The sequence below is a fragment of the Oncorhynchus mykiss genome, chromosome 9 (genome assembly GCF_057628025.1).
Source record: "Oncorhynchus mykiss isolate SJ-2025 chromosome 9, ASM5762802v1, whole genome shotgun sequence".
Lineage (NCBI taxonomy): Eukaryota > Metazoa > Chordata > Actinopteri > Salmoniformes > Salmonidae > Oncorhynchus > Oncorhynchus mykiss.
In genome coordinates, this window is record NC_143030.1 from 77,796,468 (window position 1) to 77,823,512 (window position 27,045).

Here is a 27,045-nt window from a genome sequence, read left to right on the forward strand (position 1 = left end):
TGTGTCATAATGTTTTTAATGAGAATAAGAGAGTACAGATACAGAATGTTGATGGCTGACACACAGGGAATAAAATGACTGGTCTTTGTCATAAACACACACACACACACACACACACACACACGTCTGTTGAATTCTGTCTGACACAGTTGCTGGCTTTTATGTGGCTACACTTAATGTCCATTTTGTGTCTGAAGGATTGATTTGTAATATTGAAAAACGACAGTTGTTTTGTTGTGGGGGATGGTGGGGGGGTGGGGGACAAGACAAGACAAGACGAGACGAGACACTGCATCAGATGCAATATAGCCCAGCCATCTACTCACTGCTCAGGGAGAAGGCATTGTGATGGGCTGCTGGAATAGATGTGGTCAGCTTCCCAGATGCATGCTGGGGCCTGGAGAATGTGGAGTGCGCTGACTGCACTGCTGGTCTCTTTTCATTACCTAGTGCTTAACGGTGGCCAACTTGACAGAGTCATGTGGTAAACAGAGGAGCTGTGAAATCCTGGCGGTGTGGGGGAGGTGGGGGGCATAAGGTAGTGAGAGAGCCGAGCCCTTGTTAATTAGGCACCAAACCAACATATAACTGAACTGAAACAGCAGGGACTACCTGAAGTTGTCCACGTTTTTGCTACGGTCTGCCCCAATGAATACAACCCTGGTAGAACAGCAATCCACAGCAACCCGGGGACTCTCGGCAGTGTTTACCCTCACTCTGCTGTTTCAGGTCACACAAACCTACATAAAAGGCTAATGTTGTAAACTGAAACATGCCAGCGCTTTGCGTTTTCTCACTTAAATGGTGAGATGGGCTATTGCTTGGTTGAATGCCTCTGTTCATTGTGTTTGTATAGATAGATGGAGGGAGGCTATGAGTTTGGTTTCTGCTCTATTTCTGAATTGTGCTTTGAAATGTAATCTCGATAGGGGAGTCAACCATGCATGTCACGCAGTGTGAGTACGTCGGTGAAGGAGAGGGACTGTGTGTGGATCACAGGGGAGGAGTCTTTAGACTCTGGGCTGGGGACAGTTTACCAGCCCTCTGGTAGATTACAGAGGAGGGGTCTCTGGGCTGGGAACAGTTTACCAGCCCTCTGGTAGATTACAGAGGAGGGGTCTCTGGGCTGGGAACAGTGGGGAGGGGTCTCTAGTCTGGGAATAGTGGGGAGGGGTCTCTAGTCTGGGAACAGTGAGGAGGGGTCTCTAGTCTCTAGTCTGGGAACAGTGGGGAGGGGTCTCTAGTCTGGGAACAGTGGGGAGGGGTCTCTAGTCTCTAGTCTGGGAACAGTGGGGAGGGGTCTCTAGTCTAGTCTGGGAACAGTGGGGAGGGGTCTCTAGTCTGGGAACAGTGGGGAGGGGTCTCTAGTCTGGGAACAGTGGGGAGGGGTCTCTAGTCTGGGAACAGTGGGGAGGGGTCTCTAGTCTGGGAACAGTGGGGAGGGGTCTCTAGTCTGGGAACAGTGAGGAGGGGTCTCTAGTCTCTAGTCTGGGAACAGTGGGGAGGGGTCTCTAGTCTCTAGTCTGGGAACAGTGGGGAGGGGTCTCTAGTCTGGGAACAGTGAGGAGGGGTCTCTAGTCTCTAGTCTGGGAACAGTGGGGAGGGGTCTCTAGTCTCTAGTCTGGGAACAGTGGGGAGGGGTCTCTAGTCTGGGAACAGTGGGGAGGGGTCTCTAGTCTGGGAACAGTGGGGAGGGGTCTCTAGTCTCTAGTCTGGGAACAGTGGGGAGGGGTCTCTAGTCTCTAGTCTGGGAACAGTGGGGAGGGGTCTCTAGTCTGGGAACAGTGAGGAGGGGTCTCTAGTCTCTAGTCTGGGAACAGTGGGGAGGGGTCTCTAGTCTCTAGTCTGGGAACAGTGGGGAGGGGTCTCTAGTCTCTAGTCTGGGAACAGTGGGGAGGGGTCTCTAGTCTGGGAACAGTGAGGAGGGGTCTCTAGTCTCTAGTCTGGGAACAGTGGGGAGGGGTCTCTAGTCTCTAGTCTGGGAACAGTGGGGAGGGGTCTCTAGTCTCTGGTCTGGGAACAGTGGGGAGGGGTCTCTAGTCTGGGAACAGTGGGGAGGGGTCTCTAGTCTCTAGTCTGGGAACAGTGGGGAGGGGTCTCTGGTCTGGGAACAGTGGGGAGGGGTCTCTAGTCTCTAGTCTGGGAACAGTGGGGAGGGGTCTCTAGTCTCTAGTCTGGGAACAGTGGGGAGGGGTCTCTAGTCTCTGATCTGGAAACAGTGGGGAGGGGTCTCTAGTCTCTAGTCTGGGAACAGTGGGGAGGGGTCTCTAGTCTCTAGTCTGGGAACAGTGGGGAGGGGTCTCTAGTCTGGGAACAGTGGGGAGGGGTCTCTAGTCTGGGAACAGTGGGGTGTGGTCTCTAGTCTCTGGTCTGGGAACAGTGGGGAGGGGTCTCTAGTCTGGGAACAGTGGGGAGGGGTCTCTAGTCTCTGGTCTGGGAACAGTGGGGAGGGGTCTCTAGTCTCTAGTCTGGGAACAGTGGGGAGGGGCCTCTAGTCTCTAGTCTGGGAACAGTGGGGAGGGGTCTCTAGTCTGGGAACAGTGGGGAGGGGTCTCTAGTCTGGGAACAGTGGGGTGTGGTCTCTAGTCTCTGGTCTGGGAACAGTGGGGAGGGGTCTCTAGTCTGGGAACAGTGGGGAGTGGTCTCTAGTCTCTGGTCTGGGAACAGTGGGGAGGGGACACGCTCTCCTTTTGAAAGGAGACACACAACATGGTTTGTAGCACAATAAATGACCTCCACACACAACTCCGTAGCTATTGATCTGCAGCGTTGCCTCTCTGTCGTGTCCATTTTGGACAATGGGGTGGGTTATTGCTTTCGTTATTTTTATTTTTGAGAAAATGAAATGAAATCACCTATTTTAAGGCATGTCTAATTTGACTCAGTGTTGGGTGCAGCTTTGTTTTTGTATTTGGTTTGGGGGGGGATTTTCACATTTTAATTATAGGATTTAGGGTATGGACACACCGGTACCGTTTCCTGGCTGAGAGTACTTAGCACCTCTGAGAAGAGTGCTGGCCATAACATGTAAACATACATATGGAATCAGGAGAAGATGTTGGCCTCAGAAGTACCCCAGCGGGAGGTGCAAAAGCTTTTCTCCTTTACATTGTGATGACAAACAGGATGTTTGTTATTGATATGTTTTTTTAAACAACATCAAAGCAAAACAGTGAATCCCCTTGGAAGACAGGCAGAGGAACACTTATATTTGATTAATTATTGTATTAAATCAAACCAAATGGCCTTGACTGCCGAACATTACCGTTGGACTTGTCGATGGCAACTCAGCATTTTAGAAACATTTCTGTCTTCTTGCCTCTCGGAACGGGCTGGAGAGTCTAATTAATTTATTATCTACAAATGCAAATGAGGGAGAATAGGCATTAAGCCAGAGAGCCACACACACAGGATCCTAACATTACCTTCCGTGTATTTCACATCACCTCTCTCTGTCATCTCCGTGTTTTTTTTAAATTTTTAACGCTGATCATTAATCAAACACCAATATTGTCATCCCTTACTTCATGTCCCCACCACGTTCATTATAATACATCTTAACAGTTAACACGTAGGCTGTGAGTGGATGGCAGATGCGTTTCAAATCTGTATATATGGTTTAAGAATAGTTTGTTTGTATTCAGTGTGTTCGTATTGATTAAGCAGGGCCGTAATGTGAAGGCGGGGGAGTGATTGGTGTGCTGCTGTGTGTAGCAGCGAGGGGCTCGTCAGTATCATTGCCATGTTAGTGAACGTTTGATCTTGCCCGGTAGTGATACATCACATACTGATGGTTGTGCAGTACGTTTCGTTTGCCGTTGTTTTTATTGGTTCTTCTATAACACCATAATCCCCAACGGGTTACTATCAGAAATCATCAACCTAAACGTACCCGGGATCGTTCCTCGTCTCTCCTTTGTCCCCGACTCGACCGTCGATCATTAGAATCCAGCTCATGTTTTAGTTTTGCTCGGTGTTTTAGTGTTGGGGGGGGGGGGGGCTCTTAAACTAGTGTCTGGTTAAATAAAGACTAGCTCAGCCATGTGGATGCGTCTGTTGAACAGCTGAAGGGTGCTCCAGCCTACGGAGAGACGGAACGTGTAATGTGTGCATATGAAAGGGGAGCGAGGAGGAGGAGGAGGGAGAGTGTGTGTGGAAAAAGGAAGCAGAATCTGTGAACGAACGGAGAACTCACTGATCCCCTGGAACCGGAGCACTCGATACAAACAATATACTTTTTTTTCTCTTCATACGCAAGATATCAAGAAGCTACACAACCGTGAAAAAAACCCAGGGGAAACGGAGGCAACCGTGTGTTTTCGGGAACGGCTGCCTCGGAGATTAGTACGTGATTACACGAGCAAAAGTGAGCCCAGGCAGGGCCGTCTTTTGTTGAGGCAAGTGGTCGTTCGCCTGTGTAGCAGGCAGGCAGGCAGGCAGGCAGCTGAAGGATAAAGTGTCTGCCTGATTATTGTTTCAAGCCTCTGGTTTCTTGGATCTGGCCCAGGACACGGGGTTTTATTCGACGGGGTCATCCTTGGTGAGGATTGAAGTAGTTTGTGGCGGTTACTTTGGAACTGTACAGTCATCAGACTGGCGGGTGAGTAGTTGAATACAACACAAGAAAAAAGAAACGTGGAGGGGGTTGAAGGAGGAGGAGGGGGGGGGGGGTTGGAGGAGGAGGGAGGGGGGGGGGGGGTAAAGACATTGAATGTTGGCGAGCGTTGCGTTGGGACGAGTTTAGGAGATTTAAAAAAACAAAAACACCAGTTGTATTTATTTGGTCGTTGTTATACTGCAGGTGTTGGTTGCCATTTACGATAACACACAGGTTGAAGTAGCTGGAAAGGAAGCGCGTGTGACCTCGAGTCAAATGTTTCTGTAGGTTGTAACGAGGTGGAACTTCCCACTGAACACCCTGGAGACAACAGACATGCGCAGGAACCCCCAGGACTGTTCTTCATAAGGCTTTTAAACGTTCACATTATTAGTAAAACAAATGGCTACGAGTATTATTATTATTAATAATAGGTTTACTTCGTCCAACTGATATGTAGGGAACTTTTAAAAGTTTTTACGTTTTTCAACCAACTTCTAATCATCATAAGTATTGACGTTTTCACAATGATCCAGTTCTGTGTACAAACACACACACTGTGTGTCTGATGTGTGAAGAACAAGTGAAACTATTACTGTAATAAGCAAAGGGCCTACCCGTTCTTTGGGGAGCAGGTGGAATATCCTAACAGGCCTAACTGTTGATGTGAAGTTTACCCAGCTTCCAATGAACTGTAAAGGTAGTGGTTTAATTGTATCAGCTGCTTTATCAGTTACATACTAAGATGGGTAGTGATTTATTTCCCTGTATGGGGAGATGTAGTTTGCAGCTTTGTGTACATTAAAACATATCATCAAGCACACAAAGACCAGACATTTGAGAACATGATAGGGGTGATTCAGGGGCTTCCCTAGTCCAATAAGAGTTTTAGCTTTACTCTGTATAGTCCAAGGACGTGACACTTTACAGGTCAATTGGCTCTGGGAGGCAAAACAGCCAAACACTCCCACTAAACGTGAATCGATTCTCAATTACGATACTGTTCTTGAAACAACATAAAAACCCTCTACTTTTAATATCATGTCAAAAAAAATAATTTCACAAATCCAAAATACCACTTAAGCCACGGAAGCCACTGTTATAACTGCTTTTAACTCAGTTGAAGCCAACAGTATGTTTCAGTAACAACAGGTTTGTATTTCTGGGTCTCTTTTTCCGTTTACACACAGGTGTTCAGAGACACAGATGGCTAATTAACACAGGTAGTCCACCCTGTCTTCCGTTTACACACAGGTGTTCAGAGACACAGATGGCTAATTAACACAGGTAGTCCACTCTGCCTTCCGTTTACACACAGGTGTTCAGAGACACAGATGGCTAATTAACACAGGTAGTCCACTCTGCCTTCCGTTTACACACAGGTGTTCAGAGACACAGATGGCTAATTAACACAGGTAGTCCACTCTGCCTTCCGTTTACACACAGGTGTTCAGAGACACAGATCAGATGGCTAATTAACACAGGTAGTCCACTCTGCCTTCCGTTTACACACAGGTGTTCAGAGACACAGATCAGATGGCTAATTAACACAGGTAGTCCACACTGTCTTCTGTTTACACACAGGTGTTCAGAGACAAAGAGGGCTAATTAACACAGGTAGTCCACCCTGTCTTCCGTCTGTTTTCCGTAAACAAGCGCTGTAACATGGAAATACTGCCGTTGTGGGAAGCCAAACCCCTATAACTGTTTTTATTCAACCTTCTGTTTCATTGAAAGATAAGATCCTTAATCTTCCCGAAACCGAATCGCAAGTCAGCGTCTTATCAAAACTCCCCCGTACAGAAGACGCCTTCGTCCAATTATTCTTGTGTAATGGAATGGAGAGTCATGATCAAGGGTTAAACCATTATGAATCGCCTTAACTGGTGAAGATGAACCAGTACATTAGACTCCCTCACAGCAGCCCTCCCTACAGACTGTGACCTGTGTGGCCCCCCAGCACATGCAGCTCTGCCTCCCTCCAGACTGTTACCTGTGTGGCCCCCCAGCATATGCCACTCTTTCTCCCTACAGACTGACCTGTGTGGGCCCCCAGCACATGCAGCTCTGTCTCCCTCCAGACTGTGACCTGTGTGGCCCCCCAGCACGTGCAGCTCTGTCTCCCTCCAGACTGTGACCTGTGTGGGCCCCCAGCACATGCAGCTCTGTCTCCCTCCAGACTGTGACCTGTGTGGCCCCCCAGCACGTGCAGCTCTGTCTCCCTCCAGACTGTGACCTGTGTGGGCCCCCAGCACATGCAGCTCTGTCTCCCTCCAGACTGTGACCAGTGTGGGCCCCCAGCACATGCAGCTCTGTCTCCCTCCAGACTGTGACCTGTGTGGGCCCCCAGCACATGCAGCTCTGTCTCCCTCCAGACTGTGTGGCCCCCAGCACATGTAGCTCTCTCCTTGCTGTAGGGCAGAGAAAGAGAAGTGGGGGTGGGGCCTAGCCTGGGATTTGAACCAGAGTATTAGGTCAGGCCCTAAACAACAGTACTTGTATTGTTATCTGGGGTGTAATCATTCGTCCAAACCTTAGCAAACTGAAAACGTTTTGCTACCCAAAAAACGTTTTTTATTGGACAGATTCACGTAGGTCCCTGTTTTGCTTCCTAGTGAACACACCTCTAATGTCGGTCATTAGAATGTAGGGGAAATGATTGAACATGGGACTTGAACATGGGACTTGAACATGGGACTTGAACATGGGACTTGAACATGGGACTTGAACATAAGCCTACGTCAATGGATTTGAACCAGACAGCGTCCGTATTTCTCTCGTCCTGTTGTAGACGGTAGTCATCTTATCTGATGGTTATGTATAGGCCAGGCCTACTCAGAAGAGGAAGTGATTGTTTACTTAAAGCACTGAAATTGGTCCTACTGTACACATACATGTGACTAGGCATGTGAAGTCAGTAGGTTTGAACCTCCAGGCTATTTGGATATACTGAATGACTAGGCCTCATAGTATAAAGATTGATTTTTTTTTAGATTTGGTTATTAATCAAATTAAGAAACGGAAGTAGCTGTGTCCGCCATTTTGTCTAGAAATCACTGTCTCATAAGTCATTTGTTTAAATGTTGTTGTTGTTTCTTAGTTTTTTGTTGTTGTTGATCGTATGAACTCTAATGTTAATGAGGTAGTCTAGGAGATGGTCTTGGCAGTGTGTCCATATAAACTCTGTAATGTTAATGAGGTAGTCTAGGAGATGGTCTTGGCAGTGTGTCCATATGAACTCTGTAATGTTAATGAGGTAGTCTAGGAGATGGTCTTGGCACTGTGTCCATATGACCTCTAATGTTAATGAGGTAGTCTAGGAGATGGTCTTGGCACTGTGTCCATATGACCTCTAATGTTAATGAGGTAGTCTAGGAGATGGTCTTGGCAGTGTGTCCATATAAACTCTGTAATGTTAATGAGGTAGTCTAGGAGATGGTCTTGGCAGTGTGTCCATATAAACTCTGTAATGTTAATGAGGTAGTCTAGGAGATGGTCTTGGCACTGTGTCCATATGACCTCTAATGTTAATGAGGTAGTCTAGGAGATGGTCTTGGCACTGTGTCCATATGACCTCTAATGTTAATGAGGTAGTCTAGGAGATGGTCTTGGCACTGTGTCCATATGACCTCTAATGTTAATGAGGTAGTCTAGGAGATGGTCTTGGCAGTGTGTCCATATGACCTCTAATGTTAATGAGGTAGTCTAGGAGATGGTCTTGGCAGTGTGTCCATATAAACTCTGTAATGTTAATGAGGTAGTCTAGGAGATGGTCTTGGCAGTGTGTCCATATAAACTCTGTAATGTTAATGAGGTAGTCTAGGAGATGGTCTTGGCAGTGTGTCCATATGAACTCTAATGTTAATGAGGTAGTCTAGGAGATGGTCTTGGCAGTGTGTCCATATGAACTCTGTAATGTTAATGAGGTAGTCTAGGAGATGGTCTTGGCAGTGTGTCCATATAAACTCTGTAATGTTAATGAGGTAGTCTAGGAGATGGTCTTGGCAGTGTGTCCATATGAACTCTGTAATGTTAATGAGGTAGTCTAGGAGATGGTCTTGGCAGTGTGTCCATATAAACTCTGTAATGTTAATGAGGTAGTCTAGGAGATGGTCTTGGCAGTGTGTCCATATAAACTCTGTAATGTTAATGAGGTAGTCTAGGAGATGGTCTTGGCAGTGTGTCCATATGAACTCTAATGTTAATGAGGTAGTCTAGGAGATGGTCTTGGCAGTGTGTCCATATGAACTCTAATGTTAATGAGGTAGTCTAGGAGATGGTCTTGGCAGTGTGCCCATATGAACTCTGTAATGTTAATGATTTCATAGTTAATCTAGTAGTAGATGGTCTTGGCAGTGTGTCTCCAGGCACACAGTGTTTCCTGTGGTACGGCGAGTCCCATTGTCGGTCTGTGTCCCCTTGTTAGCCTGCTAACTGAGCAGTGACCTCTAGCAGCCTCAGTCTAGCTGAATGATTCTGATGTGATTCATCCCCTGGAGAGGGAGGAGAGCACTGAGGGCTGCCCTAATGGGACCCTAGTCCCTATATAGTGCACTACTTTTGACCGGGCCTATTTGCCTCTGGTCAAAAGTAGTGCACTATATTGGGCCCCTCAAACTCAACTCTTGACCTCCAAAGCAAGTTCCATTGTGTTTTTCTCTCTCTCTCTCTCTCTCTCTCTGCATTGTTCCCACACCCGAATCAGGAACTGATTTTAGACCTGTGACACCAGGTGGGTGCAATTAATGATCAGGTAGAACAGAAAAGCAGCAGGCTCCAGACCTGATGGAGGGAACAGGGGGCCATTTGGGAAACACCCACTGCTTGGATAACTAATGCCTAGCACAAGGGATATAGTCTACCAAGTACACTTCCTGTATTGTTGTATTTGGTACACATGAAAAAAAGTATTTTATTTGTAGCTTTTTGGTGGCAGCTGTGGTGGGATCTACCAAGTGTAAAATGTGTCTGTCTGATCTTTGTTTAACTATCTTGAGTTCAAAGGGACATAGATGACTGACAGAAGTTACCCACAGTCCCTAGCCCCCCCCCCCCCCCCCCTCCTCCTTTACTGCAGCACTACACTACCCTTGTGTACAAGCTCCTCCATTAAGACCATTTCCTCTCTAATTCATTTGAGTGTAGTGAAACTAACCGGATGAGGCCTGACCTCTGGGGACAACGTGGAGGGTTCAAATGGCGATATGACCTAAATAATCCAAACTTTTATAGGCGATTTACAAGATCGAATAAAAAAAAATAAAGTTTTCTCTAAGCTTTGTACCATTTTTAAAGGTCATGTACACTGTCTTTCAAACAGTCGGGAATAATCTAATGAATTCAGGGCGTGTGAAATTATAACTAGGCTAAATATAAGCCTTCCACAACCATAAGACCCACTAATGATGTCATTATTTTATCAAAATAGTTTTGCTAATGTATTTAAAATATAAAAAAACAGATACCTTATTGACAAGTATTCGTACGCTTTGCTATGAGACTCGAAATTGAGCTCTTCCGTTGATCATCAAAATACCATCTCTGCAGTACTCCACCAATCAGGCCTTTATGGTAGAGTGGCCAGACGGAAGCCACTTCTCAGTAAAAGGCACATGACAGCCCACTTGGAGTTTGCCAAAAGGCACCTAAAGGACTCTGACCATGAGAAACAAGATTCTCTGGTCTGATGAAACCAAGATTGTACTATTTGGCCTGAATGCCAAGCGTCATGTTTGGAGGAAACCTGGCACCATCCCTACGGTGATGCATGGTGGTGGCAGCATCATGTTGTGGGGATGTTTTTCAGCGGCAGGGACTGGGAGACTAGTCAGGATCGAGGGAAAGATGAACGGTGCAAAGTACAGAGAGATCCTTGATGAAAACCTGCTCCAGAGTGCTCAGGACCTCAGACTGGGGCGAAGGTTCACTTTCCAACAGGACAACGGCCCTAAGCACACAGCCAAGACAACGCAGGTGTGGCTTTGGAACAAGTTTCTGAATGTCCTTGAGTGGCCCAGCCAGAGCCTGGACTTGAACCCGATCAAACATCTCTGGAGAGACCTGAAAATAGCTGTGCAGCGATGCTCCCCATCCAACCTGACAGAGCTTGAGAGGATCTGCAGAGAAGAATGGGAGAAACTTCCCAAATACAGGTGTGCCAAGCTTATAGCCAAGAAGACTCAAGGCTGTAATCGTTGCCAAATGTGCTTCAGCAAAGTACTGAGTAAAGAATCGGAATACTTATGTAAATGTGATATTTTTACTTTTAATAAATGTGCAAAAAAATTAAACCTTGTTTTTGTTTTGTAATTACGAGGTATTGTGATGTCAGTATGGGGTATTGTGATGTCAGTATGGGGTATTGTGATGTCAGTATGGGGTATTGTGATGTCAGTATGGGGTATTGTGATGTCAGTATGGGGTATTGTGATGTCAGTACGGGGTATTGTGATGTCAGTATGGGGTATTGTGATGTCAGTATGGGGTATTGTGATGTCAGTATGGGGTATTGTGATGTCAGTATGGGGTATTGTGATGTCAGTATGGGGTATTGTGATGTCAGTATGGGGTATTGTGATGTCAGTATGGGGTATTGTGATGTCAGTATGGGGTATTGTGATGTCAGTATGGGGTATTGTGATGTCAGTATGGGGTATTGTGATGTCAGTATGGGGTATTGTGATGTCAGTATGGGGTATTGTGATGTCAGTATGGGGTATTGTGATGTCAGTATGGGGTATTGTGATGTCAGTACGGGGTATTGTGATGTCAGTACGGGGTATTGTGATGTCAGTACGGGGTATTGTGATGTCAGTACGGGGTATTGTGATGTCAGTACGGGGTATTGTGATGTCAGTATGGGGTATTGTGATGTCAGTGTGGGGTATTGTGATGTCAGTACGGGGTATTGTGATGTCAGTACGGGGTATTGTGATGTCAGTACGGGGTATTGTGATGTCAGTACGGGGTATTGTGATGTCAGTACGGGGTATTGTGATGTCAGTACGGGGTATTGTGATGTCAGTACGGGGTATTGTGATGTCAGTACGGGGTATTGTGATGTCAGTACGGGGTATTGTGATGTCAGTACGGGGTATTGTGATGTCAGTATGGGGTATTGTGATGTCAGTACGGGGTATTGTGATGTCAGTATGGGGTATTGTGATGTCAGTATGGGGTATTGTGATGTCAGTACGGGGTATTGTGATGTCAGTATGGGGTATTGTGATGTCAGTATGGGGTATTGTGATGTCAGTACGGGGTATTGTGATGTCAGTATGGGGTATTGTGATGTCAGTATGGGGTATTGTGATGTCATTATGGGGTATTGTGTGTAGTTTGATGATGGAAAAACGATTTAATCTATTTTAGAATAAGGCTGTAATGTAACAATCTGGAAAAAGTCAAATACTTTCTGAACCCACTGTAGGAATCTTTATATTTGAAGTTTAGCCAAGGTGGATCTATTTGCTAGCATACATGGTTGAACAGTTTAATTATGAACACTTCTGTCTCCAACGGTTCGAACAGCATGCTAGCCTAGCTTGTTTTTCAGAATGATAGCAAGTTGCCAATTCCTTTTTTATATAGTTGTGTTTTTTGGCTGATTGCACATTTATAAAACAGACTTAGACAGCTGGTATAACAGTCTTTGGCTAAAAATGCTGCTATCGGTACGTGGTCCTGCGATGCCACACACATTTTCCAGAATCAATGTTAATTGATACTCCCTTTTTAGTTGCGTCTGCTCTGCGGACAGTTACATTTTTCTAACGATACACTTTTAAACTTCTTTATTATAGTAACAAATAATGTCTCAATGTGTTTTGGTGTTCATATGAACGGTTCTTGTTGAACCGGACCTCAAATGCAAATAGCTAGTTGAAACCTCTTGTCAGAACAATACGTGATCTCTGTTGTGTGAGTGGCAGGGGGATGGGCCTGGTGTGTGTGTGTGTGTGTATGCAGAGAGGAAGAGACTTAAGTGAGAGGTTTCACTCTCGCCAAAATAAGCCCAATGTGTCATCTGCTTTTCCCGCCTTGGGGACAACGGGCAGATCTCTGGTGTAAATGGGAAGGTGCACTCAGCACCGAAGGAGCAAAGGAGACCAGACCGAGACGACATGAGAACCAGCGGACATAAACGCTCAGAAATAAATAAACGTGATTCTTCATATACAGGCATTTTGTATATCGAGCAAAGACGTACATTCAAATGAATTCTATATATTTCCTGTGCCCTAGTTCAAAATGTTTTCTTTTCAGAAACCCAAGTGGTTTTAACGCACATTTTAGAGTTGTCATAGTCAGCTCTATGCTATCCTATGTGTGTGTTAAACAGTGTGGTAATTGTTTTATGTTCGTTGGATTGAACCTTTATATAGATATATATTTTCTTTGTTTAAACTATGCTGACTTGTCTATTCTCATAGCAACACCTACAGCTTAGTAAGCACATTCCCAGTAACAACACCTCTCACCATAAACAGAGTTTATGGACCGAGTCGTCTAGACATTCACGCACATCCAGACACACAGAGAGAAAAGAGGTTCCTCATAAAGTGGGTAGCTATAACGGCTTGGTTCACTAACAGCTGGGAGGCAGCTAGATGAACGTTGACAGGGCGTTAGAGTAACGTTATTTAACCCATGAGAGTCTTAAGCTATATGGAATTGTTTTAAGAAGGTCATACCAAAGGATCATTTTGCTATTTGATTTAGAATTTTAAGACCATTTGGTTATAAAAAAAATAAATAGTGGGGGGCCATACTGCTATTAGCCCATACAAACGCTTTGGATAACAGATTCACTACATGGAACAGTCCATATATATATATATATACTTTCGCAAGTATTTTCAGCTGGTACCGTGGGACCTTCTGACGAGTCTTGTGAGGCCTGTGGGTGTACTAGAGCAAAACAACTGACATGGACCTGTTTGTTTACTGTGTGGAGCCCAAAACTGTTGTGAAACTACAGACAGAAGTCGGTAGATGGGCTGTACCGACTTCAGACAAGTCCCAAGATGCATGTGGGTGGGGTGGGTGGGGGGGGTGGGGGGGGGGTGGGGTCGTAGAGCAAAACAGAGAACATCTAATTGTAGGTGCTACAGACGATTTTGTCAGGATGTCTCTCATGGTCTGACAAACACCGTTCTAGCTCTGTCACCTTTCGCCCCAGACGCAGATGTGGCGGATTGAGACCCATCTAGTGCAGATATCTCTAGTTTCATACAAACAGAGTTTTACAGGGAGTTTTGAATGACTAATTATGCTTATTCAATTTCCGGGGGGGTGGGGGGGGGGGTGCAGCCATCGACCTGAAGGGGTTTTAATCTGTTTGTACACTCGCTTTCTTTTTTTTAACCAAGACCCTTTTAGAGCTCCAATAAGGGATTCCTAACTGACCTACCACCCATTCTCTTCTTCTCTTTGTTTTCTAAATGTGGATAATGGTTGTTCAGGTGTTCCTTCTCACCAGTAGAATGTTCTGTCAGCCAACCAGGAGAGAGAGTGTCTTTTTGTCCGTTGTTTTTTTTGAACAGCGTGATGTAACACTTCCTTTACTTCTCTCTTCCTTTTTTTTTTTTTTACAATTATTTATTTATATATATTTTTCAATTAATTGACTCACTGGGTCATCTCAGTAAGAGGGATTCTCCTGTCTGTCAGTGGCTTTGGGATGGCTGACATTTCTTCCAGCTCTGCGGTTCATATTGTGCATCCCAAATGGCACCCTATTGGTCCTGGTCAAAAGTAGTGCACTATATAGGGAATAGGGGCTCTGGTCTAAAGTAGTGCACTATATAGGGATTAGGGCTCTGGTTTAAAGTAGTGCACTATATAGGGAATAGGGCTCTGGTTTAAAGTAGTGCACTATATAGGGAATAGGGCTCTGGTCTAAAGTAGTGTACTATATAGGGAATAGGGCTCTGGTCTAAAGTAGTGCACTACTGAGGGAATAGGGCTCTGGTCTAAAGTAGTGCACTACTGAGGGAATAGGGGCTCTGGTCTAAAGTAGTGTACTATATAGGGAATAGGGCTCTGGTCAAAGTAGTGCCCTATATAGGGAATAGGGCTCTGGTTTAAAGTAGTGCCCTATATAGGGAATAGGGCTCTGGTTTAAAGTAGTGCACTATATAGGGAATAGGGCTCTGGTCAAAGTAGTGCCCTATATAGGGAATAGGGCTCTGGTTTAAAGTAGTGTACTATATAGGGAATAGGGCTCTGGTCAAAGTAGTGCCCTATATAGGGATTAGGGCTCTGGTTTAAAGTAGTGCACTATATAGGGATTAGGGCTCTGGTTTAAAGTAGTGCACTATATAGGGAATAGGGCTCTGGTCAAAGTAGTGCCCTATATAGGGAATAGGGCTCTGGTTTAAAGTAGTGCCCTATATAGGGAATAGGGCTCTGGTTTAAAGTAGTGCACTATATAGGGAATAGGGCTCTGGTCAAAGTAGTGCCCTATATAGGGAATAGGGCTCTGGTTTAAAGTAGTGTACTATATAGGGAATAGGGCTCTGGTTTAAAGTAGTGCACTATATAGGGAATAGGGCTCTGGTCTAAAGTAGTGCCCTATATAGGGAATAGGGCTCTGGTCTAAAGTAGTGCCCTATATAGGGAATAGGGCTCTGGTCTAAAGTAGTGCACTATATAGGGAATAGGGCTCTGGTCTAAAGTAGTGTACTATATAGGGAATAGGGCTCTGGTTTAAAGTAGTGCACTATATAGGGAATAGGGCTCTGGTCTAAAGTAGTGTACTATATAGGGAATAGGGCTCTGGTCTAAAGTAGTGCACTACTGAGGGAATAGGGCTCTGGTCTAAAGTAGTGCACTACTGAGGGAATAGGGGCTCTGGTCTAAAGTAGTGCACTATATAGGGAATAGGGTGCCATTTGGGGCGTTCTGCTGCCTTCTTTAGAGGTGGACTGTAGTAGTAATGGCCAATTCAATATTTTATTAAAAAAATATAAATTTTTGTTTTTGATACCTAAAGGTGTCCTAAAATTCAAAACCAAATAGCTAAATGATTCATAGTATACATATCTTAAAACAATTCCATTTTAAAACAAGGTATCATTATTTAGATCGGGGATGGGCAACTGTAGGCCCGCGGATCCATTTTGTTTTTCTCTTCGTGTTGAAAGTTACAGTAACTGAATACACAAGGTGGAGTTTCAAAATTAGTTTGTGCATCAGCAATCACTCAATTGCCTAACCTAGAACTTAGCTAACTGTAACTATTTTAAATGTGACTTCAATGATGTCGGGCACGTTCCAAGGATCCCGGATAGCACAGACCATAAAAGTACATTATGACAAGCACAAGCCCGCTTGTTTTATTAAAGAACCCAGGTGTACATTACACTGTTATTGTATACAACATGTATTGGCGATCCATTTCAACCGCAAATAGCCTGTAAACGTTTATGCAGGAAAATTATTGCCGTACTGGTTTTTAGTCACTCTCTCTCTCTAATTTAGCTAGCTAACATTAGCTTCTTATCTCATCATAAAGGCAAGCACATGGCCTGAATAATTTGTCTGCGCCAACTGCAGATTGTATATTTCAGAAAACCTAATTCAATTAGCACACTAGCTAACATAACATGCCCAGTAACAGTGCTCACTTTGGCTCCAGTCCAGTTGGTACATAAGTAGCATAGATTGCTAAGCTAACTACCTTGTGCTAGACAGCTAAGCTAACTACCTTGTTGGGCTAGACAGCTAAGCTAACTTACCTTGTTGGGCTAGACAGCTAAGCTAACTTACCTTGTTGGGCTAGACAGCTAAGTTAACTTACCTTGTTGGGCTAGACAACTAAGCTAACTATCTTGTTGGGCTAGACAGCTAAGCTAACTACCTTGTTGGGTTAGTCAGCTAAGCTATCTACCTTGTTGGGCTAGACAGCTAAGCTAACTTACCTTGTTGGGCTAGACAGCTAAGCTAAACCTTGTTGGGCTAGACAGCTAAGCTAACTTACATTGTTGGGCTAGACAGCTAAGCTAACTTACCTTGTTGGGCTAGACCGCTAACGTTAAGGAAGTGAGAATGTGATGAGGACAGTGCTGATTGCTTTTGGTGAAGTGTATTTTGGATTATTTATTTGCACAAGCACGCTGACTTCTGGCGATCAACTCTCACCATCAAACCACCATTGCTACTCCCTCTCACGTTGTACATCATAAATGAATTCTGCTAAATAAATATAGGGGAAACACGGAATGTCACAGAGCCTGTAACATCCCTGCGGTTTCCACATCCTAACCATTACGATGACAGCTCCTCTGACACCATTTTACACCACCGTTACTAGAGAGAGAGTCTCTCAATCAGCCCTCTAGCCTCTCAATCAGCCCTCTAGAAGTACTATATTATCATGGCTAGGAAATGTAACCCCCCCTCTCCTATGAAATGTAACTCCCCCCTCCTCCTCTCTAGGAAATGTAACCCCCCCCCTCCCCTCTAGGAAATGTAACCCCCCCCCCTATGAAATGTAACTCCCCCCCTTCCTCCTCTTTCGGAAATGTAACCCCCCCTCCCTCCCCTATGAAATGTAACCCCATTCTATGAAAGGGTAACCCCCCCATGAAAGGGTAACCCCCCCTATGAAAGGTAACCCCCCTCCCCTATGAAAGGTAACCCCCCTCCCCTATGAAAGGTACCCCCCTCCCCTATGAAAGGTACCCCCCTCCCCTATGAAAGGGTAACCCCCCCATGAAAGGGTAACCCCCCCATGAAAGGGTAACCCCCCCATGAAAGGTAACCCCCCTCCCCTATGAAAGGTACCCCCCTCCCCTATGAAAGGTAACCCCCCCCCCCTATGAAAGGCACCCCCCCCCTATGAAAGGTACCCCCCTCCCCTATGAAAGGTACCCCCCTCCCCTATGAAAGGTACCCCCCTCCCCTATGAAAGGTACCCCCCTCCCCTATGAAAGGTAACCCCCCCCCTATGAAAGGTAACCCCCTCCCCATGAAAGGTAACCCCCTCCCCAATGAAAGGTAACCCCCTCCCCAATGAAAGGTACCCCCCTCCCCTATGAAAGGTACCCCCTCCCCTATGAAAGGCACCCCCCTCCCCTATGAAAGGCACCCCCCTCCCCTATGAAAGGTACCCCCCCCCCCCCCCCTCCCCTATGAAAGGTACCCCCCCCCCTATGAAAGGTAACCCCCCCCTATGAAAGGTAACCCCCTCCCCTATGAAATGTAAACCCCCCCCTATGAAAGGCACCCCCCTCCCCTATGAAAGGCACCCCCCTCCCCTATGAAAGGTACCCCCCCCCCCTCCCCTATGAAAGGTACCCCCCCCCCCCCCTATGAAAGGTAACCCCCCCTATGAAAGGTAACCCCCTCCCCTATGAAATTTAAACCCCCCCCTATGAAAGGCAACCCCCCCCAATGAAAGGCACCCCCCTCCCCTATGAAAGGTAACCCCCTCCCCTATGAAATTTAACCCCCCCCTATGAAAGGTTAAACCCCCCCCCCCATGAAATGTCCTAGAGAATAAAACTGAGTCCTCTTTGTCTTTTTAATTAATGTAAGGTTGTATTTTCCTATAGAGACGGTCTAGTATTAACTGCTTTACTGCTGCTAGCATGTCAACCACACCCAAATACAGTCTGTCAGTTGTTGTTACACAGCTCAAATGATATTGTTAGTGATGCAGGAGATTAACTGTGGTGTGTGTGTGTGTGTGTGTGTGCGCTCGCTCGCTGGATCCATGTGTATTTTGTGTCTCTTGAGTGTTTGCTAGGAGGAAACGAGCAAGTAGTTTGTGTGTTGTAGCATAGGTTGTACATAAGCATAATTGTCCTTTTGTTACATTTGTTGTTCACTACACAAGCATTGTACATAGCGTGGTACATACGGTTGTACACTACACAAGCATTGTACATAGGGTTGTACACTACACAAGCATTGTACATAGGGTTGTACATAATGTTGTACACTACACAAGCATTGTACATAGGGTTGTACACTACACAAGCATTGTACATAGGGTTGTACACTACACAATCATTGTACATAGGGTTGTACACTACACAATCATTGTACATAGGGTTGTACACTACACAAGCATTGTACATAGGGTTGTACACTACACAATCATTGTACATAATGTTGTACACTACACAATCATTGTACATAGGGTTGTACACTACACAATCATTGTACATAATGTTGTACACTACACAATCATTGTACATAGCGTGGTACATACGGTTGTACACAGTTTATGTACCATACATAATCAGGAGGTGAAACAAACACCCAAAGGACAGCTTCTAAACTACTAGCAGGGATGCAAACTGGGCTCATGTTCCACACCACTGCTACACGCTGTGCTTTCATTTCCTATCTGAGCAAGTAAGCATTTAATGTCTATAAATGTATCACAGCTTCATTTATGCATAGAATCTACTGTTAAGACTGAATTATACATTACCCTCATATATAATGCAGCAACCCACATTCCTTAATGATTAGTGGGCCGGGCCCAGGCAGAGTGGTAATATTTAATGAATCAGCCCATATTCCTTAATGATTAGTTAGTGGGCCGGGCCCAGGCAGAGTGGGAATATTTAATGATTCAGCCCATATTCCTTAATGATTAGTTAGTGGGCCGGGCCCAGGCAGAGTGGTAATATTTAATGAATCAGCCCATATTCCTTAATGATTAGTTAGTGGGCCGGGCCCAGGCAGAGTGGTAATATTTAATGAATCAGCCCATATTCCTTAATGATTAGTTAGTGGGCCGGGCCCAGGCAGAGTGGGAATATTTAATGAATCAGCCCATATTCCTTAATGATTAGTTAGTGGGCCGGGCCGGGCCCAGGCAGAGTGGTAATATTTAATGAATCAGCCCATATTCCTTAATGATTAGTGGCCGGGCCGGGCCCAGGCAGAGTGGTAATATTTAATGAATCAGCCCATATTCCTTAATGATTAGTTAGTGGGCCGGGCCCAGGCAGAGTGGTAATATTTAATGAATCAGCCCATATTCCTTAATGATTAGTTAGTGGGCCGGGCCGGGCCCAGGCAGAGTGGGAATATTTAATGAATCAGCCCATACTCCTTAATGATTAGTGGCCGGGCCCAGGCAGAGTGGTAATATTTAATGAATCAGCCCATATTCCTTAATGATTAGTTAGTGGGCCGGGCCGGGCCCAGGCAGAGTGATAATATTTAATGAATCAGCCCATATTCCTTAATGATTAGTGGCCGGGCCCAGGCAGAGTGGGAATATTTAATGAATCAGCCCATATTCCTTAATGATTAGTGGCCGGGCCCAGGCAGAGTGGTAATATTTAATGAATCAGCCCATATTCCTTCATGATTAGTGGCCGAGCCGGGCCCAGGCAGAGTGGTAATATTTAATGAATCAGCCCATATTCCTTAATGATTAGTGGCCGGGCCCAGGCAGAGTGGTAATATTTAATGAATCAGCCCATATTCCTTAATGATTAGTGGCCGGGCCCAGGCAGAGTGGGAATATTTAATGAATCAGCCCATATTCCTTAATGATTAGTTACTGGGCCGGGCCCAGGCAGAGTGGTAATATTTAATGAATCAGCCCATATTCCTTAATGATTAGTTACTGGGCCGGGCCCAGGCAGAGTGGTAATATTTAATGAATCAGCCCATATTCCTTAATGATTAGTTACTGGGCCGGGCCCAGGCAGAGTGATAATATTTAATGATTCAGCCCATATTCCTTAATGATTAGTTACTGGGCCGGGCCCAGGCAGAGTGATAATATTTAATGAATCAGCCCATATTCCTTAATGATTAGTTAGTCATTTACTTCATTGATCTCCGCTTTTGTTTAACCAATGGTGCTGCAAAGCTTAATTTGTCCCACAGTTAGGGTTATTCTTTAGTCGAAGAATAATTATCCCTGCTTTGTGTTTTGTGTTTTTAGATGTGCCATCCTAAAGGACTGTGTAGCCTCGTCAGCCTTGTGGATTCAATTAAATTCGACCTTTCCATTTGAGAATGCTGAGCTCAGTATGAGCGGCGTAGGTTTTTCAATACAGCCAGTTGTTTTCCGTTTTCTCTCGGTACTAGGTTTCGTATGTTTCCCGTCTCGTGCCCCTCTTGTCCATGTGTACCTTGAACAGTCTTATCCATATAGACGTCAGGAATTCAATTAGAAGATATAGCATTTAATACATTATCACAGCATATTGACTGTGCTTGGCCTGTCATTGTTGTTCTCCTCAGACCCATATTAAATACATTATCACAGCATATTGACTGTGCTTGGCCTGTCATTGTTGTTCTCCTCAGACCCATATTAAATACATTATCACAGCATATTGACTATGCTTGGCCTGTCAGTGTTGTTCCCCTCAGACCCATATTAAATACATTATCACAGCATATTGACTGTGCTTGGCCTGTCAGTGTTGTTCTCCTCAGACCCATATTAAATACATTATCATAGCATATTGACTGTGCTTGGCCTGTCAGTGTTCTCCTCAGACCCATATTAAATACATTATCACAGCATATTGACTATGCTTGGCCTGTCAGTGTTGTTCTCCTCAGACCCATATTAAATACATTATCACAGCATATTGACTGTGCTTGGCCTGTCAGTGTTGTTCTCCTCAGACCCATATTAAATACATCATAGCATATTGACTGTGCTTGGCCTGTCAGTGTTGTTCTCCTCAGACCCATATTAAATACATTATCACAGCATATTGACTATGCTTGGCCTGTCAGTGTTGTTCTCCTCAGACCAATATTAAATACATTATCACAGCATATTGACTATGCTTGGCCTGTCAGTGTTGTTCTCCTCAGACCAATATTAAATACATTATCACAGCATATTGACTATGCTTGGCCTGTCAGTGTTGTTCTCCTCAGACCCATATTAAATACATTATCACAGCATATTGACTATGCTTGGCCTGTCAGTGTTGTTCTCCTCAGACCAATATTAAATACATTATCACAGCATATTGACTATGCTTGGCCTGTCAGTGTTCTTCTCAGACCCATGTTAAATACATTATCATAGCATATTGACTATATTGTTCTTCTCAGACCATATATTTCAAAACTCAAGCTTTGGTAAAGTAGATCAGTTGTATCACTTGCGAGGCACAGCTGAGCATAAATGTTAAATAATAAACTTTATTTTTATTTTCCTGAAGCGATGATACCTCCATCTGACGGTCAGTCTCGGCGCAGGTAGGGAGAGAGCAGCAGACGGTCCTCTTCTCAAGAGTCGTGTTGTTCCTATGATCAGAGAAAGTGAAATATTCCTCCATATTAAATAGACATGACGAGCTGCTAATAGTAAAAAGGCCTATCGATATACGTGGCTACTCATTCATTCCAGCCGCAGTGCTGGTTGTAGTGCCAGTGGGCCAGTGGAAGTAGGGAGAAGTGCGGTATGATGTTTTTATAATAGTGTTGAAAAAACAGTGTACGGTGCTGAATAAAAACTTAGCAATGAACTCATGAAAACAGCAGTTGTTTCCTGCATTCTTTGACAGTCTCTCTGGTCATGGTTTTAAGTTATTAAATCTCACGTAGCCTAGTATCAAACTTTGCTGTGGGGTCGTGGAAGTTGTGAACACAGTGATTTTTGAGTTATCCGATTGGCCAGCACAGTAGGCACACTTGATTTAGCTCTCTTGGTCCGCCAGGTAGGCGGAGTTTGTCCCTTCAGACAAATGACATGGTACAAAATGGGAACTCTGCCTGTCCGGCACGCAGGGCTTCTAAATCAAGTCCACCTACCGCCAACAACGCAAGAGGAATTGGAAGGAAAAAAACTTGGCTTTATCCGTTGGCTTTTCAACAGAAATGTTTGATTGGCTAGGAATGCCTTGAAGATCGACTGGTTGGTTGGTGATTACTGGTCAAGAGACCGCTGCCTGCTTCTCTTTAGTTGTCTGTTTACTCTTAGCACCTGCCTTGTCAAGCATGTAACATGGTTTGAGTGTAGCCTTTGTATTGCTTAACTCCTGTTCAAGCACATTATTGCAGTACAAGTCATCATAATGATAACCGCAGAACCTTTTGGTTCAATTGGATCCTGTGGAATTAGTCAGAGACCTTGTTCCTCTGTTATAATGAGCTCAACGGTATTGGGCCAATGCTGCCCTAGACATGCCCTAGGGCTAGGCTACAAGGTATGAACCCAATGCTAACCTAGATATGCCCTAGGGCTAGGCTACAAGGTATGGACCCAATGTTGCCCTAGACATGCCCTAGGGCTAGGCTACAAGGTATGGACCCAATGCTGCCCTAGACATGCCCTAGGGCTAGGCTACAAGGTATGGACCCAATGCTGCCCTAGACATGCCCTAGGGCTAGGCTACAAGGTATGGACCCAATGCTGCCCTAGACATGCCCTAGGGCTAGGCTACAAGGTATGGACCCAATGCTGCCCTAGACATGCCCTAGGGCTAGGCTACAAAATCATAATGTTATTTGTCACATGCTTCGTAAACAACAGTTGTAGACTAACAGTGAAATGTTTACCAACAATGCAGGGAAGGGACATTTAAAAAAAAAATAGAAATAACACATGGAATCAATACACAATGAGTAATGATTACTTGGCCATGTAGATGGGGGTACTGAGTATGTGCAGGGGTATGAGGTAATTGAGATATCACTAAGGATGGTTAACTATTTAACTATTTTGCAGTCTTATGGCTTGGGGGTAGAAGCTGTTCAGGGTCCTGTTGGTTCCAGATTTGGTGCATCGGTACCGCTTGCCATGTGGTAGCAGAGAAGTCTATGACTTGGGTGGCTGGAGTCTTTGGCCTATGACACATATTTTATCCTCCGGGGGTGGGGGGAAGAGGTGTTGTCGTGCCCTCTTCACGGCTGTGTTGGTTTGTGTGGCCCATCCTTAGTGATGTGGACACACAGAGAAACTTGAAGCTCTCGACCCGCTCCCTCCCCCCCCGGTATGCTGACAAATCGTCATTGTTGATCAGGCCTACTACCGTCGTGTCATCTGTAAACCCAATGATGGCCGCTCAGTCGTGGGTGAACAGGGAGTAAAGGCGGGGACTAAGCAAGCACCCGTGGGCCCCCCGTGTTGAGGGTCAGTGTGGCAGATGTGGTGTTGCCTGTTCAGTCCCAAGGACCCTAGCTTAGTGATGAGCTTGGAAAGCATTATGGTGTTGAAAGGTTGAGCTGAAGTCAATGAACAGCATTCTCACGTAGGTGTTCCTTTTGTCCAGGTGGGAAAGGGGCCGTGTGGAGGGCAATAAAGACGGCGTCATCTGTGGATCTGTTGGGGCGGTATGTGAATAGGAGTGGGTCCAGGGTGTCTGGGATGACGGTGTTGATGTGTGTCATGACCAGCCTTTCAAAGCATTCCATGGCAACAAGTGAGTGCTACTGGGGTGATAGTCATTTACAAAGGTTACCTTGGCGTTCTCGGGCACAGGGACTATGGTGGTCTGCTTGAAACATGTAGGTATTACAGACTGGGTCAGCCAGCTGGTTAGCGCATGCTATGATTACGTGTCCTGGTAATCCGTCTGGCCCTGCTGCCTTGTGAATGTTAACCGGTTTAAAGGTCTTACTCATCGGCCACAGAGAGTGTGATCACACAGTCATCCGGGAACAGCTGGTGCTCTCATGCATGGTTCAGTGTTGCTAGCCTCGAAGTGCCCATATGAGGTATTTAGCTCGTCTGGTAGGCTCACGTCACTGGAGAGCTCGCTGTTGGGTTTCCCTTTGTAATCCGTAATAGTTTGCAAGCCCTGCCACATCTGAAGAGCTTCAGAGCCGGTGTAGTAGGATTAGACTTTGGTCCTGTATTGATGCTTTGCCTTTTTGATGTTTCCTTGGAGGGCGTAGCTGGATTTCTTATAAGCGTCTGGATTAGTGTCCCGCTCCTTGAAAGCGGCGGCTCTAGCCTTTAGCTCAGTGCAGATGTTGCCTGTAATCCATGGCTTCTGGTTGGGATATGTACGCACAGTCACTGTGGGAACGCAATCATCGAAGCATTTATTAATGAAGCCGGTGACTGATGTGGTAAACTCCTCAATGCCATCAGATGAATCCTGGAACATATTCCATTCTGTGCTAGTCTTCTGGCTTAGCGTCTGCTTCCGCGGACCACTTCTTTATTGAAAAAAGGACACATTTCCCGTTGAAGTAGAAAAATAAATAGCTGTCATGTGTACGCTGTGGTCCCAAGTGTAACAATGATCATTTTCATTCATTTACAGGCCATCGATGTTGTTTTTGTATCCGTTTGGCAACAGCATGGAGAATCACTACTGAAATCTACTCCCACATCACTTAAGTAAACAAATGAAAGACAAATCTTTCCTTTTTTTTTTTTTTACATGGATGTGCAAAACATTCTTCATCACACGAGCTTCACTGTTGCGGTACTGAAGGCTACTTCAACTGGACCGTAGTAACTAGTGGTGTAATCCCAATAGAGAGAGAACGGAAACACAAAAATGGCCGCAAGTTTCACCCATTACGGCATCATTGACTTGAATGGAGACGCCCATTCTACTCATTCTATTTCACTGGTACTTCCTGTTTGAGTTTTTAAATTTAAAATTTTTTTTTTTAACTTGTAAGTAGAAATCAGGAGGATAGAGTTACGGTTAGATTTGCCAAATGGAGGGCGAGGGAGAGGGCGAGGGAGAGGGCGAGGGAGAGGGCGAGGGAGAGGGCGAGGGAGAGGGAGAGGGAGAGGGCGAGGGAGAGGGCGAGGGAGAGAGGGCGAGGGAGAGAGGGCGAGGGAGAGGGCGAGAGAGAGAGGGCGAGGGAGAGAGAGGGAGAGGGAGAGCATTGTATGCGTCTCTGGTGTGGAGTAAAATATGATCTGGATTTTCTTCACCTTTAGTTGCACAGGTGACATGCTGGTAGAAATAAGGTCATATGTGTTTATCTTTAACTGCATTAGTCAGGGGAGAGTGAGGGAGAGAGAGCGGGAGAGAGAGCGGGAGAGAGAGCGGGAGAGTGAGCGGGAGAGTGAGCGGGAGAGTGAGCGGGAGAGTGAGCGGGAGAGTGAGCGGGAGAGTGAGCGGGAGAGTGAGCGGGGGAGAGAGCGAGGGAGAGAGCGAGGGAGAGAGCGAGGGAGAGAGCGAGGGAGAGAGCGAGGGGGAGAGAGAGAGCGAGGGAGAGAGCGAGGGAGAGAGCGAGGGGGAGAGAGAGAGCGAGGGAGAGAGCGAGGGGGAGGGAGAGAGCGAGGGGGAGAGCGAGGGGGAGGGAGAGAGCGAGGGGGAGGGAGAGAGCGAGGGGGAGAGAGAGAGCGAGGGAGAGAGCGAGGGGGAGGGAGAGAGCGAGGGGGAGAGCGAGGGGGAGGGAGAGAGCGAGGGGGAGGGAGAGAGCGAGGGGGAGGGAGAGAGCGAGGGGGAGGGAGAGAGCGAGGGGGAGAGAGAGAGCGAGGGGGAGAGAGCGAGCGGGAGAGAAGAGAGCGAGCGGGAGAGAAGAGAGCGAGCGGGAGAGAAGAGAGCGAGCGGGAGAGAAGAGAGAGAGGAAACGAGCGAGAGATTAGTGCACAATAGAGATGTAAACAGTAGGACTGTTGAGGGGTTGAAAACACTTCCTCCAGCGTGACTCGCACGTGCGTACACACACACACACACACACACACACACACACACACACACACACACACACACACACACACACTTGTCTGTCATGAGAGCATTTCCAAGCATGCACAGGTAGGCAGACAGACACATGACAATGGATTGGAGAGCGGCTCTGTCCCAAATGGCACCCTATATAGTGAATTACTGTTGACCAGAGCCCTGTTCCCTATATAGTGAATCACTGGTAGCCTGTACTGGGAGTCTGGGCTGTATCATGTTAGCTCCACTAACTCACTGCTAGCTTGGGAGGCTGGGCTGTATCATGTTAGCTCCACTAACTCACTGGTAGCCTGTACTGAGAGTCTGGGCTGTATCATGTTAGCTCCACTAACTCACTGCTAGCCTGTACTGAGAGTCTGGGCTGTATCATGTTAGCTCCACTAACTCACTGCTATCCTGTACTGGGAGTCTGGGCTGTATCATGTTAGCTCCACTAACTCACTGCTAGCCTGGGAGTCTGGGCTGCATCATGTTAGCTCCACTAACTCACTGCTAGCCTGGGAGTCTGGGCTGTATCATGTTAGCTCCACTAACTCACTGCTAGCCTGGGAGTCTGGGCTGTATCATGTTAGCTCCACTAACTCACTGCTAGCCTGCACTGGGAGTCTGGGCTGTATCATGTTAGCTCTACTAACTCACTGCTAGCCTGCACTGGGAGTCTGGGCTGTATCGTGTTAGCTCTACTAACTCACTGCTAGCCTGTACTGGGAGTCTGGGCTGTATCATGTTAGCTCCACTAACTCACTGCTAGCCTGGGAGTCTGGGCTGTATCATGTTAGCTCCATTAACTCACTGCTAGCCTGGGAGTCTGGGCTGTATCATGTTAGCTCCACTAACTCA

General features: G+C 45.9%; 1 protein-coding gene across 13 annotated transcripts in view; it reads left to right on the forward strand.

Moving 5' to 3' along the window:
• rerea (arginine-glutamic acid dipeptide (RE) repeats a) overlaps positions 1–27,045 on the forward strand; it is a 338,328-nt gene that overhangs the window by 72,689 nt on the left and 238,594 nt on the right. For 7 of the 13 annotated variants that reach the window (XM_036988973.2, XM_090185449.1, XM_090185458.1 and 4 more), the window contains exon 1: positions 3,684–4,600. The exons of the other annotated variants lie outside the window; for them this stretch is intronic. The gene's annotated coding sequence lies outside the window, so the exon portion shown is untranslated. Of the gene's footprint in view, positions 1–3,683; positions 4,601–27,045 lie in introns of those variants that run through there. 13 annotated transcript variants of the gene reach the window in all.